General features: G+C 40.8%; 1 protein-coding gene across 2 annotated transcripts in view; it reads left to right on the top strand.

The window, feature by feature from the left end:
- The window catches only part of RASSF8 (Ras association domain family member 8), a 73,227-nt gene that overhangs the window by 30,588 nt on the left and 22,650 nt on the right, over positions 1–19,989 (top strand). For both annotated transcript variants that reach the window (XM_038153558.1, XM_038153559.1), the window contains one exon: positions 5,756–5,838. The gene's annotated coding sequence lies outside the window, so the exon portion shown is untranslated. The remainder of the gene's footprint in view (positions 1–5,755; positions 5,839–19,989) is intronic.

The following is a 19,989-nucleotide window of genomic DNA, read 5'->3' as shown; positions in this document are numbered from 1 at the left end:
ATGAAATACATGTTTTAACTTGAATCGTTCCTTTAAAATGCCTTCCTGTAGTTCTAACCACTAGGATTAACAACAAGAGCTAACCTCCAACCCAAACAGGTCAGTGGGTATGTGAATACCCAGGCCTAATCCTGATTTCTGCTAAATGCTGCTTGACTGTATTACTCAGTCTCTTGCTCTTTTTCTTTAAATATGTGTTCTCATACATGCTTTTCTGAGAACCAGTGCAAAATACTTAGTCATAGGTAGGTATGACAAGAGTTTGCTGGGTTTGAAGAATTACTAGTCAAGTGTGAAATTGTGCAGGTAAGGCAGGAATGTAAAGTGAGGGAGCTGCTCCCTTTAAATCAAAGGGCAGACTTGGGTTTGACTGTGAGTGAAAAAGCAGTTTTCAACAACAAAGCAAATTATTGCCATGACTTTCTCTGTTGTTCTGTTGATTAATTACCTTGTGAAGTAAGCCTGACTCTGTGGAACCACAGTGGTGTGGCCAGGGCAGTGTTTTGGGAGGGAATCCTCTGATCAGCAGCTTGTTGGAAGCATCCTGCTTCCAGGGCTGCTGAAGGAAGCAGTGGAAAGCATTCCTCCTGTCAGTGATGTGACATTTCAGTACCTCCTGTGTAGAAAAAAATGAAGTGGTCTTGCTGACAAGAAGAGAAGTTTCTGTGCAATTCCCCCGGTGTTTTCCAGGTGCAGCTGTGAAGATGAGGGAGTAGAGTAGGACATGCAGGTGAGTCTGTTGGTGAGCTGTGATGGTTCTCTGCTGTATCAGCACCCCCTTTTCATCCTGGAATAATGGTTCCATGGGCTTTAATCACAGGGGTTGCAAAACAGTGTTTGTTTGGAGGAAGAGAAAGCAACGTGCTCTACCTGTGGGTATTCTGCTCTGATGTCCTCTGAGCTCATGTGCTAGGGCTCTCTTGGCTGTGTTGTTTTAACAAAAAGAAAATAAATCACTTCAAGTGTTTTTCTTCTTCTCTGTTCTCAACAACTGTAACTCAAAAGGCTTAGAAATGTATTAAATGAATTCAAACCCCTTGTACCTGGAAAGCAGACGCCCTTCACGTACTTGCAAGGAGACAAATGACAGGCAGAACTCTGGAGATCTCAGTCAAGACTTTTCTTTTACATCAGGCTGCTTTATAATTTTAATTTCACTTCTCTAGTGTTATGTGTCAACATGGTTTTTTTGTAGCCCTTGCTTTTGAACTCCACAGTAGAGCTTAAAGAACTAGGATGCAGTGTTGTGGGCAAATAAGGAGTGGTTAAGAGCTGAATTTGAAGATAAGCAGTTTTTTTTTTTTTTTCTCTTCCTGAGAAGAGCTAAATAGCAGTAACAAAGAAGCACCTTGTTTTCTGGGATGTAAATGGTGTTGCTCCTGCTAAGCCATACAGGGTATGGGACTTAAGGGTGCAGTAAAGTCTGGGCTGGACAAATTCTTTCTCAATTCTGTTTGGGGTGTTAGGTTGCTCAGGGAAGAGAGGTAATAAATTTTTTGGAACTTATTATGGCTGGCCACCTTTGACAGTCAAGTGAGGACATGAACAAGTGGCTTCAGTCAGTGAAGACATGAAGAGCTTGATGCTCTTTATATTCTCCAAATAATATATCTTGCTTCCAGTTTGGATGAGTTTTGTCCTCGTAGGTAAGATTAGTAGCCAGGGCAGGGTGCTAGAGATCCTGTTAATTTGGGAGCACATGCTGTTAATCAATAGGGTCAGAAAGGGCAGAAGAGTGAGCTGCCTTTTCTTCCCCACTGGTGTGCCCCTAAATGTCAGCATTACCTGTATTCTGTGTTCACACCTGATGTGAAGACACAGTCTTGCACTTGGCAGAGCTTCATACCACAGGCTTGTAAATGAGACTCCAAGACAGAATGCTGCCTTCACTGACTGACTTGTGACAGGCAAACTCTCCTCTTGCTAGAAGCCAAGCACCAACCCCAGGTTTCTTTTTACATAGGTTATTATATAGCTGCTGAAGGATGACTTCTGATTAGCAGTGATGAGAAGGTAATTGGGACCATCTGCCCCAGATGTGGTAAAAGGCCTCCCTGGCTGGCAGCACCTGATCCTCCTTACCACCCTGCCCAAAACAAACACACCTTTCATCACTACCTCAAGGCATCCACAAATCCATCTGTACTTTGGATATGATGTTGTATCTTTCTATGCTGTGGCCTCAAGGCTAATAATTCATAGTGGTGTAGGCTCCAAGTGATGTATGCAGTCATTCAGAGTTGTCATTGCTTTGATAGGAACAGAAGCTAACATCTTGTATCTCCTGTTACCCACAAGAACTGACTGAAATGTTCTGACCTTGTTAACATTACAGATGTGTCTCCTTGGAGATAATGACTCAAACTTTCTAAGCTCTGTAATTTTTTTTTTCTTTGTGGCTAATTGTTACTTAATTCAACAAAGACAGAAAGGGATGTAATTTCCAAGATTTCCTGCTTTTAATCAAGAGTGCTGCTTTCTGTATTTAAAAAAAAAAAAAAAGCAAGCACCACCCTTCCCCCCCCACCCAGAAAAAAAAAACAACAAACCAAGTTTTGAAAAGTGAATTTCACACCTTTTTAAATGCTCTTTCTCTGTAAGGCCTTTGTCAGTGTCATAAGCTGCTTTGTGTTTCCTGAACTTCATTTAAACAGAGGGTTGTTTTTGCTCACATTGGTTGTGGAACAGTTTTGGTCATCCAGTAATCTGTAGACCAGCTATGAAGAAAATAAAACTTGATTTAAGGTAAAAAGATTTGTTACCATGCCAGTCTTGTTTTTCTTCCATGTGAGTGGAAGGGTCACAGTTGCTTTAGAAATGTGTGACTGCAAGAGACCACCTGAGTTGGAAAGTAATTTCTTCTTCCCAATCCTTCTGCACTGCAGACTATTGACTAATAAAAGTTCAGTCAAAGAAGTTTTTGAAAAAGCCTGCATGGGAACAGATCATCAAACAGGAAGTTTGCATTTCCAGCAGTCCCTCAAGTGTATGTTTAGTTTGGTGAAAGAATGAGCCTGGTTAGGTTTGGTTTTAGTGTTCTTCTCCCTTCTTTCAGAGGAGTGAGAGATCTTTCCACCTGCTGGAAAGGGAGTTTCCCCCCTACAAGAGGTAGAAATCTTGCTACTCTCTGTTTCCTCTGTCCCACTGAGTTCCCTGCATGTGGGGAAGTCCTTTTTTGTGGCATCTCTTAAGAGAAGCTCTTCCTTTGAGCTACTTGTGGCATTTGCATGTGTGTATCTCCTCAGAGCCTTGTGGGAACAGACTTTTAATGCCTCTCTTATTTTACCTACTTCTTTAATTATGTTTTCTTTGTAATTTCTGTGGTTTTGAGACAGTATGCTAGAGGACCTAGGTAGCAATTTATGCTGTATCCCTGCTAAGATTCTACTAGGCTGGACTCCTTTCTTGTTGGTTTGACTGATTTCTCTCTGTGCCCATATCTCTTTGCATTTTATGTGAGAATCTCCTTCTACAAGTACAAACTGGAACTGGGGCTGCAGTGTGAGAACAAAGACCACTTTAGTATGTTCCTTGGGACTTTCATAAAATAAAATACATAAAACATCTCCATGAAAATGTCTGGATTGATGAAGGGGGCGGGGGGGGGAAGCCCTTTCCTCCAGCAGTGGCTTGATTAATGGATTTATTGTTTGTACAGATTTTGTCAGGAAGCCATATGGCTTGAGGAAAACAAAGAGGAAGTGGCTGATGTTGAGAATCTGATTTAATACGGGTCCCTAAGGACAGAATGCGGCTCTTATCCTTACTTCTTCCCACTCAGTTTGCAGAGTGGTCTGAGAGGAGCTTTAGGGTTTCAGTAGAGCTGCAGATAATGTGGCTCTGTTGGAGTGGAAGTGTCAGTCCCTGCTGCTAGATCAGCATCATGGCCACTCCACTCTCAGGTTCAGAATCCACTCTTCTTCTCTGTATACAGTGTCCTGGGGAAATTAACAAACAGCGGCAATTGAAATGTTTTCTATTTGTGTATTGGCAATTGATCAGTTTGCAGTAAATGAAGACAACTTTTAGCATCTCAAAGCTGAGTTTTCATAATTTAGGGGTGAGGTGATTATTTCTCTCTTCTCTATCTCTCCCTTCCTTGGCAAAATTCAAACATCTGTCCCTTTGGACTAACTAATTCACCAACTGTATCCTAAAACCAGATTTATTTTCCTAATCTAACGTGTTAGTGGGGATTGGTAAGTAACTGGGGCTCAAGCACTGGTGATTTAACCTGATGTGTTGGGTTAGATGAATGCTCTGCATTTTCTATGACTGTTTGACCCTACTTAGGACTATGTGGTGAATAAACCTGAGTAGAGAACTTAAAGGAATGTTCTCTAATGGAACTGTGATCAAGTACATTAAGGAGATTTAATAAGCACATCTTCCTTCTGTTATGTTACAGCTTCTCAGCTGAGAAACATAAACTCACCAAAAATTATTCTGTTCATTTCAGAGCTAGAGTAAAAGGCTCATGTGAACTGTTAGTAAATGTTAGTGGGTCTGCAGAGTGGAAAGAACAAAACATCACAAAAACATACTGTGGCAACTCAGAAATTTAATTAATATCAGTTTGTGAATGAAAGCTACATATTCAGTCAGTCATGGTGAAAATTATATGTGCCCGAGACTTTTGGAGCTCCTGACTGTCCTATTGTGGAGTTTTGGGCTATAATGAGAGATGTAATTACTTCTATAGGACTTTGATGCATGGTTTAGTATTTTACAGACCTTCCTTCTTTCCAGATCTTGAAGAGGTTTTTGTCATTTTCTGAACTCTTATCATGTTCTTACGCTGGAGTTGGTACTTATTACATCTTTCCATCAGATAAATATTAGGAGACAAACATTTTGTCTGGACAAAATTCAGTGTCTGACAATGGTGGTAGAGGAGATGCTGAAATACCAGTGGAAAGTTTTTCTGATTTAGAGCTGTTTTTCCATGCTGCACTCTATAAAGTTCCCATGTAGAGTTACACATAATAGAGATGTTCCTTTAAAATATAACTCAGAAGATCTTTGGCTGTGAAGGCTTAAAAATAACTGCATCTCACATGTTCTCCTTGGCTGTGCCATAATATTAGGCAATGTCTGTCACAGTGGTGCTGTTAAACATTGTTGTAGCAAGCATCCCTTCCAAGCTGATTATTAGTCTTAATCAGCAGTTTGGGATTTGTTACCTTTTGCCCAGTTTGTTTGGCTGTTTGCGCATGCATCGCTTGTGATTCACTGCTGCGAGGGAGTCAGGGTGTGCAGCTCCAGAGCACTTGAAGGGTTGTACACTGGAAGTGCTCCACTCTGAGGATTATTTTCCTTAAAAAGAAAATTGGGAAAGAAGATTATTTCACAATCTCCTATATTTACAGTTTTCCAGTGGTAGATGCTTGTGACTACCTAATACAGTGTTTAGGGGTTTTTTTTGTTTGTTTGGTTTTTTGGTGGGTTTTTTTTGGTTTTTTTTAATGTTCTGGAAAGCTGTTGAAATGTTGTTTACCACACTTAGTTATTTATAGCAGGAACATGTCACACCAGGTATAAGAACCAGCAAATAAAGAGCAGTATTCCAAGTTTCTTTTGAACTACCTTTTCAAAAATAAAATACTGCTTGTGTGTACCAAGCTGTTGTAGATCTATAGATGCCAGGTGAACATGGTGTTTTTCCAAAACATTAAAGGAAGGAGGGGGTATAGAACTTTGTCCTCAAGAAGTTTGTTTCACTAATGTATAACAATATTTCTTTTTTTCCTTCTAGGAACTGCCCTCATTAGCAGAGTGAACACTGATGACTGGAGGAGCAGATTGTGCATAAGCAGACATCTTTGTCTTTATCTGCAGGTAAGAAGTTAGCACCAAAACCCTCCAAGAAAGAGTTTCTCTGCTCTCTTCTGAAAGTACTTGCACATAAAGCATTCTGAAAACTCAAAAACTTAGAGTCACAGAATGGCCTGGGTTGGAAGGGACCTTAAAAACCATCTCCTTTCACCCCCTTCCACCAGACCAGGTTGCTCAGAACCCCATCCAACCTGGCCCTGAACACTTCCAGGGATGGGGCAGCTTCATAAGTTCATCACTCCCCCTTTTTTCCTGAGATGAGTAATCTGAGCAAGATCTCAGTTCCCCTGCTCTGTGCAATGTTTTCTCTAACCAGTTGTGTTCTGGACAGACCTGCCCTGGCCCTGCTGAGTTTCTCTCTCCTGTGGTGGTGTGATCTCCATGGATATGCACCTTCCTGCTGTATAAGAGGGAGGCTCACAGCTAACCTGTCACTAGGGAGTGTGAAATGAGAGGAGGCTTTTGTCCTTGGCTCCTCTACTTGTCCGACAATCCTGGGCAGCAGATCTTCACTTGAGAAATCATTTCTTTACTGAAAGGCTTGTTGAGCATTAGAATGGGCTGCCCAGGGAGGAGGAGTCACCATCCTTGGAGGTGTTCAAGAAACAACTGGTGTTTCTTCTTTGGCTTGGGTGACAAGGTGGTGTTTGGTCAAAGGTTGGATTCCACGATATTGGAGATCTTTTCCAACCTTAATGATTCTGTGATTCACTGTAAGGGGTCGTCCCCAGCTTGGCCATTCAGACATTGCCAAAAATCAAAAAAAGTTGTCAGGAAAAGTAAACAGTAGCAGGTGGTGTTTTTTTCTGACAACATGATGAATTCTTGATACAGGAAAAATATCAGAACTTAGACTAAAATACCTACTTTCAGATTATCCATTTGTTTATTTTTCATATTGGTTTGAATTTTTGAGTCCCCTGTTTTATGATGTAGAGGCTGGTGAAGCAAGTGAGAAAAACTGAGAATGCAGCTTCTTCTCTGCTTTGTCACCTTTTAAAAAGCTGATTTGCCTTTTGTGCACACATCAGCTTCTTAGTGATAGACTTTCATAGCAGTCACACCACCTTTTTAATTTCTGTGTGTATATTACCATTTTACCCCTCATTCTATTGCAAATGCAGTATTTATAGCAGTATTTTGTTGATAACTGAAGCAGCTGAGGGACCAATAGAATGAAATAAATTAACATGACTTATTCATTTGCTGCAATGGCAGCTTGTTCCATGCTCTGTGTATCAGAGGTACAGATAAGGATAAAGGTACAACAACTTCATCTTACTACAGGAAAAGCTGAGGCAAAGCAGCATTGGATGGATACTTTCATTGTCCTTAATACAGCGTAGAACTAGTAGAACTATCAATGCACATATGGAAAATGCGCTCTGTATGTTGAAGAGGAGCTTTGCTGAAGGGTGGCACATGTATGTGGATGCATCTGTCCATATGTACAGCATCCAAAATGCTGTGTTGGCTAGAGTCTGGCTTCAGACTTGTCTTAAATTGCCTCATTTGAGAGGTGTTTTGTGTTATTCATTAAAGCACTTTCAGCCCTACATTCTAGGCATGTTACGTGTCTCTTTAATGCCCATCAGTGGATTGTTTCTAAAGCAAACATTTACAGAGCATTAATTACTGCCTTCAGCCCACAACATCTTGCTAAAGGGTGTGATGGTTTGTCCATGGGGACAGTCCTGCTGGCTGAGCAAGCACATAGAATTTAGACAGACACTGATCTCTTATTTTTCTCAGGTGACACTTAGCCAGAGCACATACACATATGTGTGTTAACCTGGAACTCCAGGAAGCTTGGAATGTAGTGGTGTTGAGCCAGGTTTTCTTCTGCCAAGCTGAAATACTTAAGAATTTGTTGTTGACTCTATTTTGAATAAATTCCTTTCAGTGGAGTGAGTTTGTGGCTGGCTGCCAGGTGACTGCAGTGTCACTCCTTTATTTGTCACTTTGAAACAAGTCATGTGAATTACTGTCTCTGAATGATTTTATTGTATGAGAGCAGAAGGTATTTGCCTGCTGGAAATTCGTCAGGATAGTGCCTGCCCATCCTCACATGCGTAGAGTGACTTATTTACCTTTGCTTGTTTTGAACAAACCAGTTTGGGTTTTTTGCCTTAAGCATCACTAATGTAATTTGTTGTTGTTATGTGACTTTATTTTGCTGTCTGTTTTGAGGCACAAGACAGGGTCAGCTTGTAGTATGTGTTTTAAAAAAACTTCTTTTTTCCCCAGCTGAAATCATGGAGTAATCAATAGATTTTTGTTCTTTAAAAAAAAATAAAATCAATCCACTTTTATTCAGTGTTAATCAATAAATAAAATAATGAAGAAAAGGAACAGAACTTACTCACTCTGGCAGCACAAATGGACCCCAAATCAGAGGAGTTAACTTAGGGAAATATTTTTCTTTCAATACTTTAAAAATAAAAAGCTGACAAAAATAGATATAACTTTTTCTTGAAGTTGAGTGGGTCTAATGATGCTTTAAATTGAATTAACTCACACAAAGTCTTAGATGCAGTTGACAAAAATGTTGCTTTAAGACTCACTTCAGAAGCTTTCTTTTGCAGAATGCTGCTTCATGTTTTTTCTGCATAGTGATACTGCATTTTCTGGGATGTTTGATAAGAAACAAAACCAGACTTTGTTGGTTTCTGAGCACTGACACTTAATTTGTATCCTCCAGCTGTTTTGTGTTCTGTGTTTGTCATGATTGAGATGTCTTTGACCAACCTGAGCTGGGCAGATACTTGTGTTGGCTGGGCTAAAAAACCTGTGTGCTCCCTTCTAGAACCATGGAAGCAGAGTGCAATTCCTTTTTCATCCAAGTGCCCCAGGTCATGAATCAGAAAATGCTCCATTCACTGAACTCATGATTTTCTGCCCTTCACCTTTGATTGGTATCCACTGACAGGCATTAATAGGTGGGAGAAGTTCCTGGGTGCTCTCTGAGAGGATCTCTGGCTCAGGGAGAGTTTTGCTCTGACGTGCTGGTGAGTTCTGGTTGAGGGGAGGAATGATCTCAAGGGAAAAGTGGTGCCTCTCAGGTTCTCATTGCTTCTTCTGCCTGTGTCAGCTTTGCTGGATGCACAGCTTTCTCCTGCTGCCTGGGCACTGAGTCACTACAGGAAAAAAGTTTTCTTTGACAGTGGTATTGCTGGGATCATTGAGTTTTGCTGCATTCTTTGCATTACAAGAGATACTTTTTATCTCTCATCTCTCTTCCCCACTCCAGAGCCTCACACAGCACAAAGTGCCTCTTGTTTTCTTGCTGTCTGTGTTGCACTTGTTCAGACTGGTGGGGTGGCAGACCTGAAATTGAAGCTACCATGGCATGTGCATCCATTTCTTTCCTCTTCCTCACTTGGTCACATTTTTATTACGAGCGGTTTTTTGCTTCCTCTTTTAAGGCTTTTTTTCCTTTGCAGTGCTGTGTAAATCTGTCCTTACATAAAACTTGCATCTTATATCCACATCTGAATGGTTTCTTTGCATTTGAAACAGCAGTACTTCAAGTATTTGAAATGCATTTCAAGTTGAATACTTTGAAAGTGTTTCTGAAGAAGTACAGTGGTCTGATAGTTGGAAAAAAAAATTTCTTCCTAGTGGTTTTTCAGAGTTGGGATTCATCTTGTGCTTGCCAGCTGAGGGCAAACTGAAAAGGGAATGTAAGTGGAGACAGGATGTCTGGAAAGGACAGAAGTATTGATAATAAATGGTGCAGGGGTGGTGTGTGGAAATGCCACTCACATGAAGAGACAGTAGTCCCTAGCTTTTCTGCTTCAAAAATATTTACTTCTTGAGACATGGGTTGCTGCATCCAAGCCCTGGGTGTTGCAGGCGAGCAATTTCTTCCTTCTTTTTTTTCATTAATTTATCAAGCTTTGGCAGGGTTTGCATCCTCTCACTTGCTGTAGAACAGTGGGAAAACCAGAATCATGCAATTCCTGGGGACTCTAAAGTTAAAATTACTTTGTTTGGGTTTTATTAATTTATCAATCACTAGGAAATTTAGCAATTTTCTAATCTTTATAGTAGCAAAATTTGGGAAGACGTCACCTCATGGGTGTTTAAAGATTCACCGTCATTAAACATTTGAGAGGAAAAATGTGCTTATTACTGAACTCAAAAGTTTTTCCACTGCAGTGTAAATATCAAATTGTAGTTTTTCCCAGTCCGCAACTGCAAAGATTGTATTGTTTTTTGCACTAATTACAATGCACATTAGTCATTTCTCTCTCTGGCAGAAAAGAAAACTCAGCTTTTTGAAGGCATGTCATTCTGATATAATCTCTTCTCTTTCTTCCATGTAGGTTTGGCTGTTCTGCAGATTGCTTCCTACAAAGGATAGTTGCACAATGTTTAAAAATTAGAATTTCTTGGCTTTAAAGAAATAAAGGTTTATGTTTTGAATTGTAGTTGTTAAGGAAACAGGCTTTAGTATTTGATATCTTGGAGAGAGGACAAAAAATTAGTGGGTAACTGAAGTCAAATGCATTTGTCAAATTGCAAAAATCTTACAAATACCTGCAAGTTAATATTCAGGTCATTCATAACTAAATAGGAAGAGAAATGTGAAGGCCTGGCTTACCTCATTTGGTAAGCCTGACTTTGTACTTTTAAAAATAAGAATTTTATAAAGAATAATATAATATTTCTTTCATATAACCTTTCCTAGGTCTGAGGAAACTTATGTAGTTGGATTTTAATTTAAATGTTATGTTTTGGATGTTCTTATGATTTAAAGCTTTAAATTTTACACAGTTTTCGGTGTTTATTTGCTTACTATCTTATGATTAGCACAAACTTTCTGTGGGTACTTCCCCTTGAGTTCTTTCCAGGATTTAGATTGCTTGCTAGGTAATTTTGCTTAATAAGCCATTCTGGCCTCCTGATGTTACCTGGTATTGTACACTTCCATAGCTGCATATCAATAAAGATTAGAAATCTCATCAGCCACGTTTTATTTAAAAGAAAACTGGCCAGGCTCTTTTTGTTGAGCTCCCTCACACAGTTCTAAATACTTAACTCTGTCTGTTATTCAGTGCTGTCAGTGGCTCTTCAGACTGCACAGCCTCTCCTCTGTTTCTGTGGAGAAAACAGTGGTGCTTTTAAGTAAAAAAGACATGGGGAAACAAAAAATTTCCTAATCAGATCTCTTGGTTTTGGGTTGGGTTTTTTTTTTTTCTGCTTCCAAAGAGAAATGGAAGCTGGGCTTTGTCCTTCATAAGCAGTGTGATGATAACCCAGAGAATTCATCACAGCAACTCATGCAGCAGTGCTAAGATGCTGTTTTGTTTAACTTGGACTCTATGTCAGGAAGGCTTCAGGAAGAATTTCTTCATTGCAAGGGTGGTCAGGCATTGGAAGGGGGCTGCCCAAGGAGGCGCTGGAGTCACCATCTCTGGAGATCTTTAAGAAAAGACTGGATGTGGCACCTAGTTGACGAGATGGTGTTCAGCCAGAGGTTGGACTCAATGATCTTGGAGATCTTTTCCAATGTTAATAATTCTGTGTTCTTCAGTACCAGTGTCTGGCATCCCAGGCATCTTGTAAGCTCGGGAAAAATGGTGAAGATCCACCGTGATAGGAGGAATGATGATACAATTCCTTCTGGAGGGATGAGCGTACTTCTGGAAGGTCTTGATTACATTGCCTGTCATCTGGGTGCTTTGCAGGAGCTCTTTAAGGCAGAACTGTGCTTGTCTTGGCCTCTCTGAAAGGCAGCAGAACCCCCAAAGAGAAGGTGCACCCTGCCCAGGCTGTGGAGGTGAATAGAGTAAGCTCAATCAGCCCAAAAAGGAGTAGGGTCTCACCTGCTGATCCGTTGTGTTTTGGTAGGTGCTCTGCAGAAGTGGGTTAAGGGACAGCATGAAGGAGGATAGAGATTTACCCAGTAACTTGGTGGAGTTGCACTTCCATGTGTATTTCTGAGGTGACTCTGGCGAGTGAGCCATAAAGAGTTCCTGGGTAAACTGAGCAAGAAGTGAATAAGAACAGCAGAGATCAATGTGGAAGGACTTCCTGAGGGAAAATAGTTGTTCAAGTGGGAAAAGGGGAGGGCTGCTTTGCCCTGCCTGCATTTGGCAAGTCTGCTGACTCCAGAAATCTGTCCTGACATCCTCATGCTGGGCAAATGGACACAATGGGGTTGCTGCGGGTGCAGTGAGGAGAAGGAGGATGTATGCCATTAGGAGCTGAGATGAAAGCCTGTGACTGCATGGCCAGCAGTGAAAGGCTTCATCTCAGAAAGTGCAAAATGTAGATGCTGTCTGAAAATACAGAGGGAAATCAAGACATGGGAAGTTGTGCTGGTTTAAAAATTATTGCCATGGCAAGAGAAGGCAGGAGCAGGAAAAAAAAAACCTTTTTCCCCCCTTGCCATATTGAATTTGACCTAACATCTATTTTCTATTGGCATTGCTGGCTGACTTCTGTTAATTGCTGTCATTTTTCTGGCAGAGAATCATGTTTTTCCTGAAGAGCTCTTTTTTCCTGAAGAGCTCTTTGCTGGGTCTTTCTATGAATGTGATAAAGTGACCTTTATTGGACTTCCAAGGGGAAGTGTATTTATTATGATGTTCATATCTGCACTTCTCACTCCTCCCAGTGAGTTTTGGAGTTCAGGTGAGTTTCAGCAACACTTACAGAGAATTTATGGTTTAGAAAGTACAAAGTTTGTAACAGTTTCCCTAAAATTATCAACTGAATAGACAACCTAAGCATCCTCATCTCCTGAAGTGGAATTTGGTTCTGCGTCTATTCTGTGCAGTGTGGCCAGTTGGCCAAAGTGGTGTAGGCTTCTCTTGGAGCTGCCTGTGGTAATGCCACAGAACTGTGGGAATTCAGACTGAAAACTATGGGGATTTCAAACTGAAAGAGGGGGAAATTAGGTGAGATATATAGAAGAAATTGTTCCCAGTGAGGCCCTGGCACAGGTTGCTCGGAGAAGCTGTGGCTGCCCCTGGATCCCTGGAAGTGTCCAAGGCTAGGCTGGACAGGGCTTGGAGCAACCTGGGATAGTGCAAGGTGTCCCTGCTCATGGCAGGGGGATAGGAATGAGATGGACTTTTTCCACCCTAACATGTTCCATGATTCCATGAATTAATACACTTTGAGTATTTCAGCCCATAAGCTATTGCTATGTGTTATGATTACCTCAGATTTTGCTCTAATAAAATTAGCCAATCTCACAATTGTCAAGAGAGGGGAAATACTTAAGTGATCCAGCTGAGTCCTATAAATAGAGAATAGAAGAAGCAAAAGAAGTTTTTTTGGTGCCTTGGGAAATATGTAAGTAAGCACAGCCAAGTGTAAATTTTAGAAACTGATGGGTTCCCCCCACTTATTTATCTTGCTTAACTGCTTAAAGACTCCTCATAGTAATAAGTTCTGTTGTGTCTTGCAGACTTTTCTAGGTTGCCAGGAGAGCAACTTGAAATTTCTTAGGTAATGTTTAATGAATAATGTAGCTGCTCGCTGAATAAAACTGTGAGATTATAATTTCTTGGAACAGTTATGTTGCTTAAGTTGAAAGTGCCTCACCTTGTTTCTGTTTCAGAAATTGCATTTCATTACAGTGAAATTTTGGTAGTTGTGTCATACCATGGCTTTAAACCACGTGCTTAATTGACTTTTAAGACTTCTATAAGTTCAGTTGCAGGATGTATTTTATTTCCTGCATCCTTCAGCGCAAACTTGGAAGGGGAGGCATGGGCTCATTTGTATGCAAGGTTCACCACAATATAGATGAAGGTGGTGTTGTGGTTTGGTCCATATCTTGAAATGTGGGAAGTATAACAAGTTTCCTGTAATTTTTTTTTTTCTGGAATTTGCCCTCAGCTCACATTTGATGTGCGGGGAACACCTCTCTGACAGCTGAGACTCAGGGTGGCTGTAGTCAAATGACAAAGCAAATGCAGGGTTTGAGTGAAGTGTAAAGAACAGATTTAGCCCTACAAAACCCAGGAGTTAATGCAGGTCTTGCCAAAAGGGAGCAGATGAGCTCATTGCCTCATTAGCGTAAATATTGGCAATTGCATGCGAATGTCTTCAGTCCCTCAGCTGGGTGTGTTTGTGGACAAGCCATAAAGGGAGAGGGGAAAAGTTGAATGGGTGGAGCTGTCTTCCTTGGAACCAGTTGGGAGAATGACCTATTTTGTCTCCTTTGAAGCCAGGGCATCTCGAGGTCTAAGGCAACTTTGAAGTAAGGTGTGTGTAAATTGTAGCTTTTGTATAAATATTTCCCCTTCAATGAACCAGCTTGCTTATTTCTCTGCTCTTTGTTTTCTTTCACTCCCACACGCTATTTAGACCATATTAGAGAGGTACAGATGTGACTTCCACCTAATGCTGCTGTTTATTAATAGAGTGGTGTGTAATAAAGCTCTTTTCTCAAATGCACTATATATTTGCTACTAATGAGGAACAAATACTTACGCAGCTTTGGAAGACATTACAGTGCAGTAAATGTCTGCCTGTTAACTGAGATGATGAATCAGGAGATGTTTATTTAATGTACATGTCTTTTTTTGAGCTGTTTGTCACAGCATTTATATGCAGTGCAGGCTCCTTGGCTAACATATCTGGAAAAGGATATTCCCCTGCCACAGAATAAATCTGTCCCAGCTGCTGTCTGAACCTCTGTTGTGCTGCCACCAGCTATCCTGCTGGTGGGGGCACCAAGGGGATCAGAGGGATGGAGCAGCTCTGCTGGGAGGAAAGGCTGAGGGAATTGGGATTGCTCAGCCTGGAGAAGAGAAGGCTCCAGGGTGACCCCATTGTGCCCTTCCAGTGCCTGAAGGGAACCTACAGAAAGATGGAGAGAGACTCCTGACAAGGGCCTGGAGTGACAGGACAAGGGGCAATGGCTTCACACTGACAGAGCAAGTTTAGATTGGATATGAGGAAGAAATTCTTTCCTGTGAGCCATGGTTGCCCAGAGAAGCTATGGCTGCTCCATGCCTGGAAGTGTCCAAGGCCAGATTGGATGGGACTCAGAGCGCCTGGGATAGTGGAAGGTGTCCCTGCCCATGGCAGAGGCTGGAACTGGATGGGCTTTAAGGTCCCTTTGAACTCAGACCATTGTGTAATTCTATGATCCAGCCCTTCCTAGAACAGTGGTTGCCAGTGAGGCTTTCTGGGATGAATCTATTCAATCCTGCCTCTCTAGGGTTGTGATGTTTCATACTGATAATTTTGTTTCTTAGTAGCTAAACTAGAGAATGAGGAAAAGGAGTGCTGTGTGTAAAATGAAGGTGATACTTTAGTCCTTAGTCCTAATCCTGAAACAGATTCAGGGTTGGGATTTAGTGAGTAAGCCTGCTTGAATTGAATTCATACTTGTATCACAGTAAATCCTGTTTGAAGAGCTAAAGAAGTGTGTCATCAGATACTGTTTTGATTTTTCTGGTACATATCCTAAATATAATACTCTCACATGTTAAATGTGAGTATTTAGATTTCTTCTTTAGAAACTTTCTGACTGGCATCTAATAGAAGCAAGGATCCTTGAAACTCTGACCTGAGTGCTGTCACCATTTCTAAAACACCCTTGGGTTTTATGCCACAGTCCATGTGGAGTTCAGATGCTTTTTATATCTAATCTTAGGGAAAGAAGAATATTAATTTCAGAGTTGTTGTTCCTGTTGAATTAATTCAAGTGCTGGAGTGTAAAACTTACTGTTAAAAATGCAAGGTTATGCTCTCAGCAGTGACCAAATACAAAGGAACTTTAGTAAGCCATCTGTTTCCTTGGCTTACCTGCTGGCTTGCTTTCTTTCCAATATTTTTTGGGGATTTCAAAATATTTTGCAGCACAGTAGGGTCAAGCCTGGTAGCTCCAAAGATATGAAGTGTTACAGACTGTGATGGGAGCTCTATCACTTGAGCCATCAATCTGTGTTTGTGACAGCTGTTTGGAACTCACTTTTCTATGAAGGCCATGAGAATTTTAGACACAGTTAATAATTGTGAAGGTTTGTAGCAATGTCATCACCTGTATCCCAGGTTGGATGAATGTTTTGTGCTGTGCTGCAGTTAAATCTTTACTAAGTCATGTCTTTGGTTTCTTCAGATTGTCACATGTGATTTAGACTCAAACACTGCAGGAACATGTCCTAAAGGCTTAACTTGCTGAAGTCAGAGATCAGTCTTAGTATTAAAATACTGAAGACAAAAATAAAATTTTCAGGGTGGAAGAATTATTTCAGGTTATAACTGAATAGTTGCCATTAACAAAGTCTATCTTTGTAAGAGCTGACAAGAAGTGTGGATGAATGCTTTACCTCCTCCTCTGACTTCTCCATCCCCAAAAGAAAGCAAGTTAATTCCTTCTAGCTAATTCTCCCCATTACAAATAGAAGAGAAGAGACAATTTGTTTTTTCTGTGCTGTAAAGATTGCAGCTCAAGGAGAGATTGTAGCTCCGGGAGAGGTCAGAAATGTTCTGTAATTAGGCAAAATACCAGTTTTAGCATTCCGTGCTTCAGAACAATGTTTCTTTCCCTCATTTTTTCCCACCAAATTGTTAGCTGTATTGCAGCAGGAGAAATTGCAGTGCAAGCAGCGGAGGGTTCCTGGATGGAAGTCAACTGGTAATTCGTCTGGGAAACTGCAACTTAGGGAATTTTGGGTTATCCAGAGGCATGATTTCATGCAGTCTTTGTTGCCAGAAACACACAACCAAACTGCCTACATGTCAGTGCTTGTATAAACTCCTGTGTTGGTGCTGTGCTGTCCTCCCACAGGTGAGGGTGTGTGTGTTGTGTATGTTTAGATATCACTTGTAGCATCAGGATTTTGGCCTTTTTGACACAGATGTTGGAACATCTTTTGGCCAGTCTCATGGAGGAAAATTCCTGGGTCCTAAACTCACTCTCAAGCTTGTTCTCAACACTGTCATTGCCATGGTTGTGGGACCCTCTGGTTTATTTGTTTCAAGCAGTGCTTATTATCTCAGAGCATTCTTCTGGAATAGCAAAAGAATAACCTCCACAAGGGTTAGTCCCACAAAAAAAGCTCTGTGTAAACACTCTTCTTTCAAAGAAAGTCATGGGCTGATTTCAAACCCACAACCTGTTCCTTTCAGTAAAAGTTTGCCTGCAGAAGACTTTCACTGGATATTTTTTACTTGAACCTGACATGAAATATCTTTGCCCATTTACTGAAGGGAGACTGCATATCTTGTAGGATATTTCTTCTTCATCAGTCTAAAGGAGGAGGCTTTTTGGTAAATACTAGGGAGCTTATTTCCAGTAGCCAATTCTGTATTTTCAGTTAACTTCATCTGGAAAATGTTCCTTGGCTCCATACCAGGATTCTTCTGTTGGGGAAGACCTTCCAAATGCATCCCTGTTCATGCTCTTCTGGATGGCTTATAAACTTCCTGGGTAGCTGGACTGGCTTCTTTGTGCTCGTTTGTCTGGTATTTTCCAATCAAGCCTTACTAGCACTGAGTAATTATTCTCATTAATGGCTCACAGCATGGGTGGAACAAGCTGCCTCTTTGTCCAGGGCCCTACCTGGTGTCATAGTAGGGAAAAACAAGGAGCACAGCTTGGCCATAGCACCCAGGGAATGGAAAATAAAGGGTAAATGCCAAACTCCAAATGATGTTTGGTTATTGCTAATTACAAATGAAAGCACCCTGACTTTCAAGTGTACTAAACAACATGCTGGTGACTTGCTGGGGCTACAGAAAGTCACTGAACTGGTTGGTCAAAATTCTGCTGCAGCACGATTTTAGCCCTGATTTGAGGTGCATGATGCATTCAGGCAGCGTGAACCTTGTAAAAAGTAGAAATGAGGTGAAATCAGCATCTTGATTTTACCTCTCAGGTTTCCTTGTGACTTAATGCTTATGACAAGATGTCTTGCAAACATCTGCTTGGAATGCTTAAATGCTAGAAAAGTCCTTTGCACTTAGTCTGATCTGCTTGTCTTTTGTGAAGCTTCAGCCTTTGCTATATTTTGTAAACCATTTGTGGAGAGGTAGCCAAATAGTAGCCTATATATATATATGTGTGTGTATGTGTGTGTGTATATATGGGTATATATATGCTGGATTTTCTTTACACTTAAAAACTGAACAAATACCTGAAAGAGTAAGATACCGTCAGCCAATTAGGATAAAAGGGGAATTTAGGGGAAATGCTTAATGCATGGTAAACAAGGTAATTGAGGAAGCTTCAGGCAAGGTAATGGAGAAGTGGGGAAGGAAGTAGCTGTGGAATGCCAGATTTCCAGTGCTTGGTTCCAAGCATAACTGTGTGTGGCTGAGGAGTTGATGGCTGACAAACTGGGGAAAAGCTGTGATCACAGGCGTGCTTTGGCTTGCATGCCTCTCGGTAAATTAGTTTTGCATTCCTATTCCTAGTCATTGCTTAAATTAATATGCATAAGGTGAACTAGTTTTGAACTTATGGGATTGAGAAAGCTGAAGTGAGATTTTTTTTTTCCCCCAGCCTTTCCACTGGTTTCAGAAAGAAATTTGCACGCTGTTAGATGAAGGGCTTATTTTGCCTCCTCTAAAATAAAAGCACAATGTGCGTTATGGGCACAGATTTCAGGTAGAAAAATATATTTGGAGCTGTCAGATGACCATCAGTGGGGAGACAAATCAGCTTTTACTGGTATGAAAGTTAACTAACAGCAGATAAAGAACAGAATACCTATGAAGGAAAACCAAAGACTAATAAAACAATGCTACAGAGTATATTTGGGAAGCAGACGTAAGCATGTGGACAGAAAATTTTCTGGTTTTCAGACCTCTCTGTGAGCTTCTACTGCACAATCCTAGAAACCAAACCAGTCCTAGATCTATTTTTTTAAACTTAGTACAGATGAGCTTTGCTTAGAAACTCTAATGAGACACAGTGATTTCAGCACAGAGATGTTATGTTTCTGATGTGAGTGTATGTTCCTAGTGGCAGGTCCCCAAAGGAGAATCCTGTGAGCTTTTGTGGGGCACATGGAATCCCAGAATCCATGGAGGAAAAGACCTCTGAGATCATTGAGTCCCACCTGTGATTGATCCCCGCCTTGTCAACTAAACCAGAGCACTGAGTGCCACATCCAGTTGTTCCCTGAACTCCTCCAGGGATAGGGACTCCTTTTATTAACACACTCCTTTAATTCAGCCCTGCCTGTTGGTCTGAGGGATGCACATACCACAAATTCTTAATCTTATTTGGTGTATTAAAACTATTTGTCCTGTAAGAAATGAATGGGAATGTGTCCCCTGAGCTTAAACTGATTCAAAGGTACTTTGTTCAGATCATTTGCAGCTTTGGTGATTGCTTTCTTCAAACTTGGAAGTGTCAGCAAACATTTCTTTATTATATGATGCTTCTCTTTAGTCTTTGCTTATTTTAAAGATGAATTGTAGGAAAACAAATGACCAAACCTGATCTGCACTGAGCACAAGACTGTACATTGTGTGCTGACTGGGGGGAAAAATGCTTTTGCTGGCTTGCTAAATTGAGATAATACTTTGGATGTTGACAGACAGAAAAACAATTAGAGCTGTCGGATGCTTTGCTGACGTGTGCGTTGTCACATGGAGAGATGGCTCGATTGGTGCCAGGAAATCTGAACTGTTCAACCCTCAGCAAGTTATTAAGTTAATTAATAAAGTTCCTTACAGCTGGGCTTGGAATGTGAAGTCTGTTTATTTGTGAAGACAACTGGTCCAAGAATAAATAGCAGAGGTCACTGATGAGGCCTGTGAGGTGTTTTCTCAGTCACTGCTATGTTACAGGCTGGTAGAAGATTTTCTTCTGCTTAGTTTATTGGTACATTAAAATGGTGTTAACCTCAGTGAAGTGTTTCTGTGTTTGTACATGGTTAATGCTTGTGCAGATAGACGTTTTCTTTGAATTACATAGCTGTATGTGGGAGAATGTTTATCAAAACCTCTTTGGTTTTCAGGATCTTGTTCATTTCTCAAAAGACTATTTCTGTATACATCAATGTTCTTAAAAGTGATCACTTTTCTATTGAGTGTGCAATTCTATTTGAGATCTGGTTTTACTTACAAAATTTACATACACTTCTGAACAGGTAGTTTTGGGCAGAATTTTGGGGGTGTTTTCTGGCCTGACTTTACTGCTTAGTGCTTTTCTGCTAAAGCTCATCCTGT

Source organism: Motacilla alba, chromosome 1A (assembly GCF_015832195.1).
Source record: "Motacilla alba alba isolate MOTALB_02 chromosome 1A, Motacilla_alba_V1.0_pri, whole genome shotgun sequence".
Classification (NCBI taxonomy): domain Eukaryota; kingdom Metazoa; phylum Chordata; class Aves; order Passeriformes; family Motacillidae; genus Motacilla; species Motacilla alba.
This window is presented reverse-complemented; position numbering and strand designations above follow the sequence as displayed.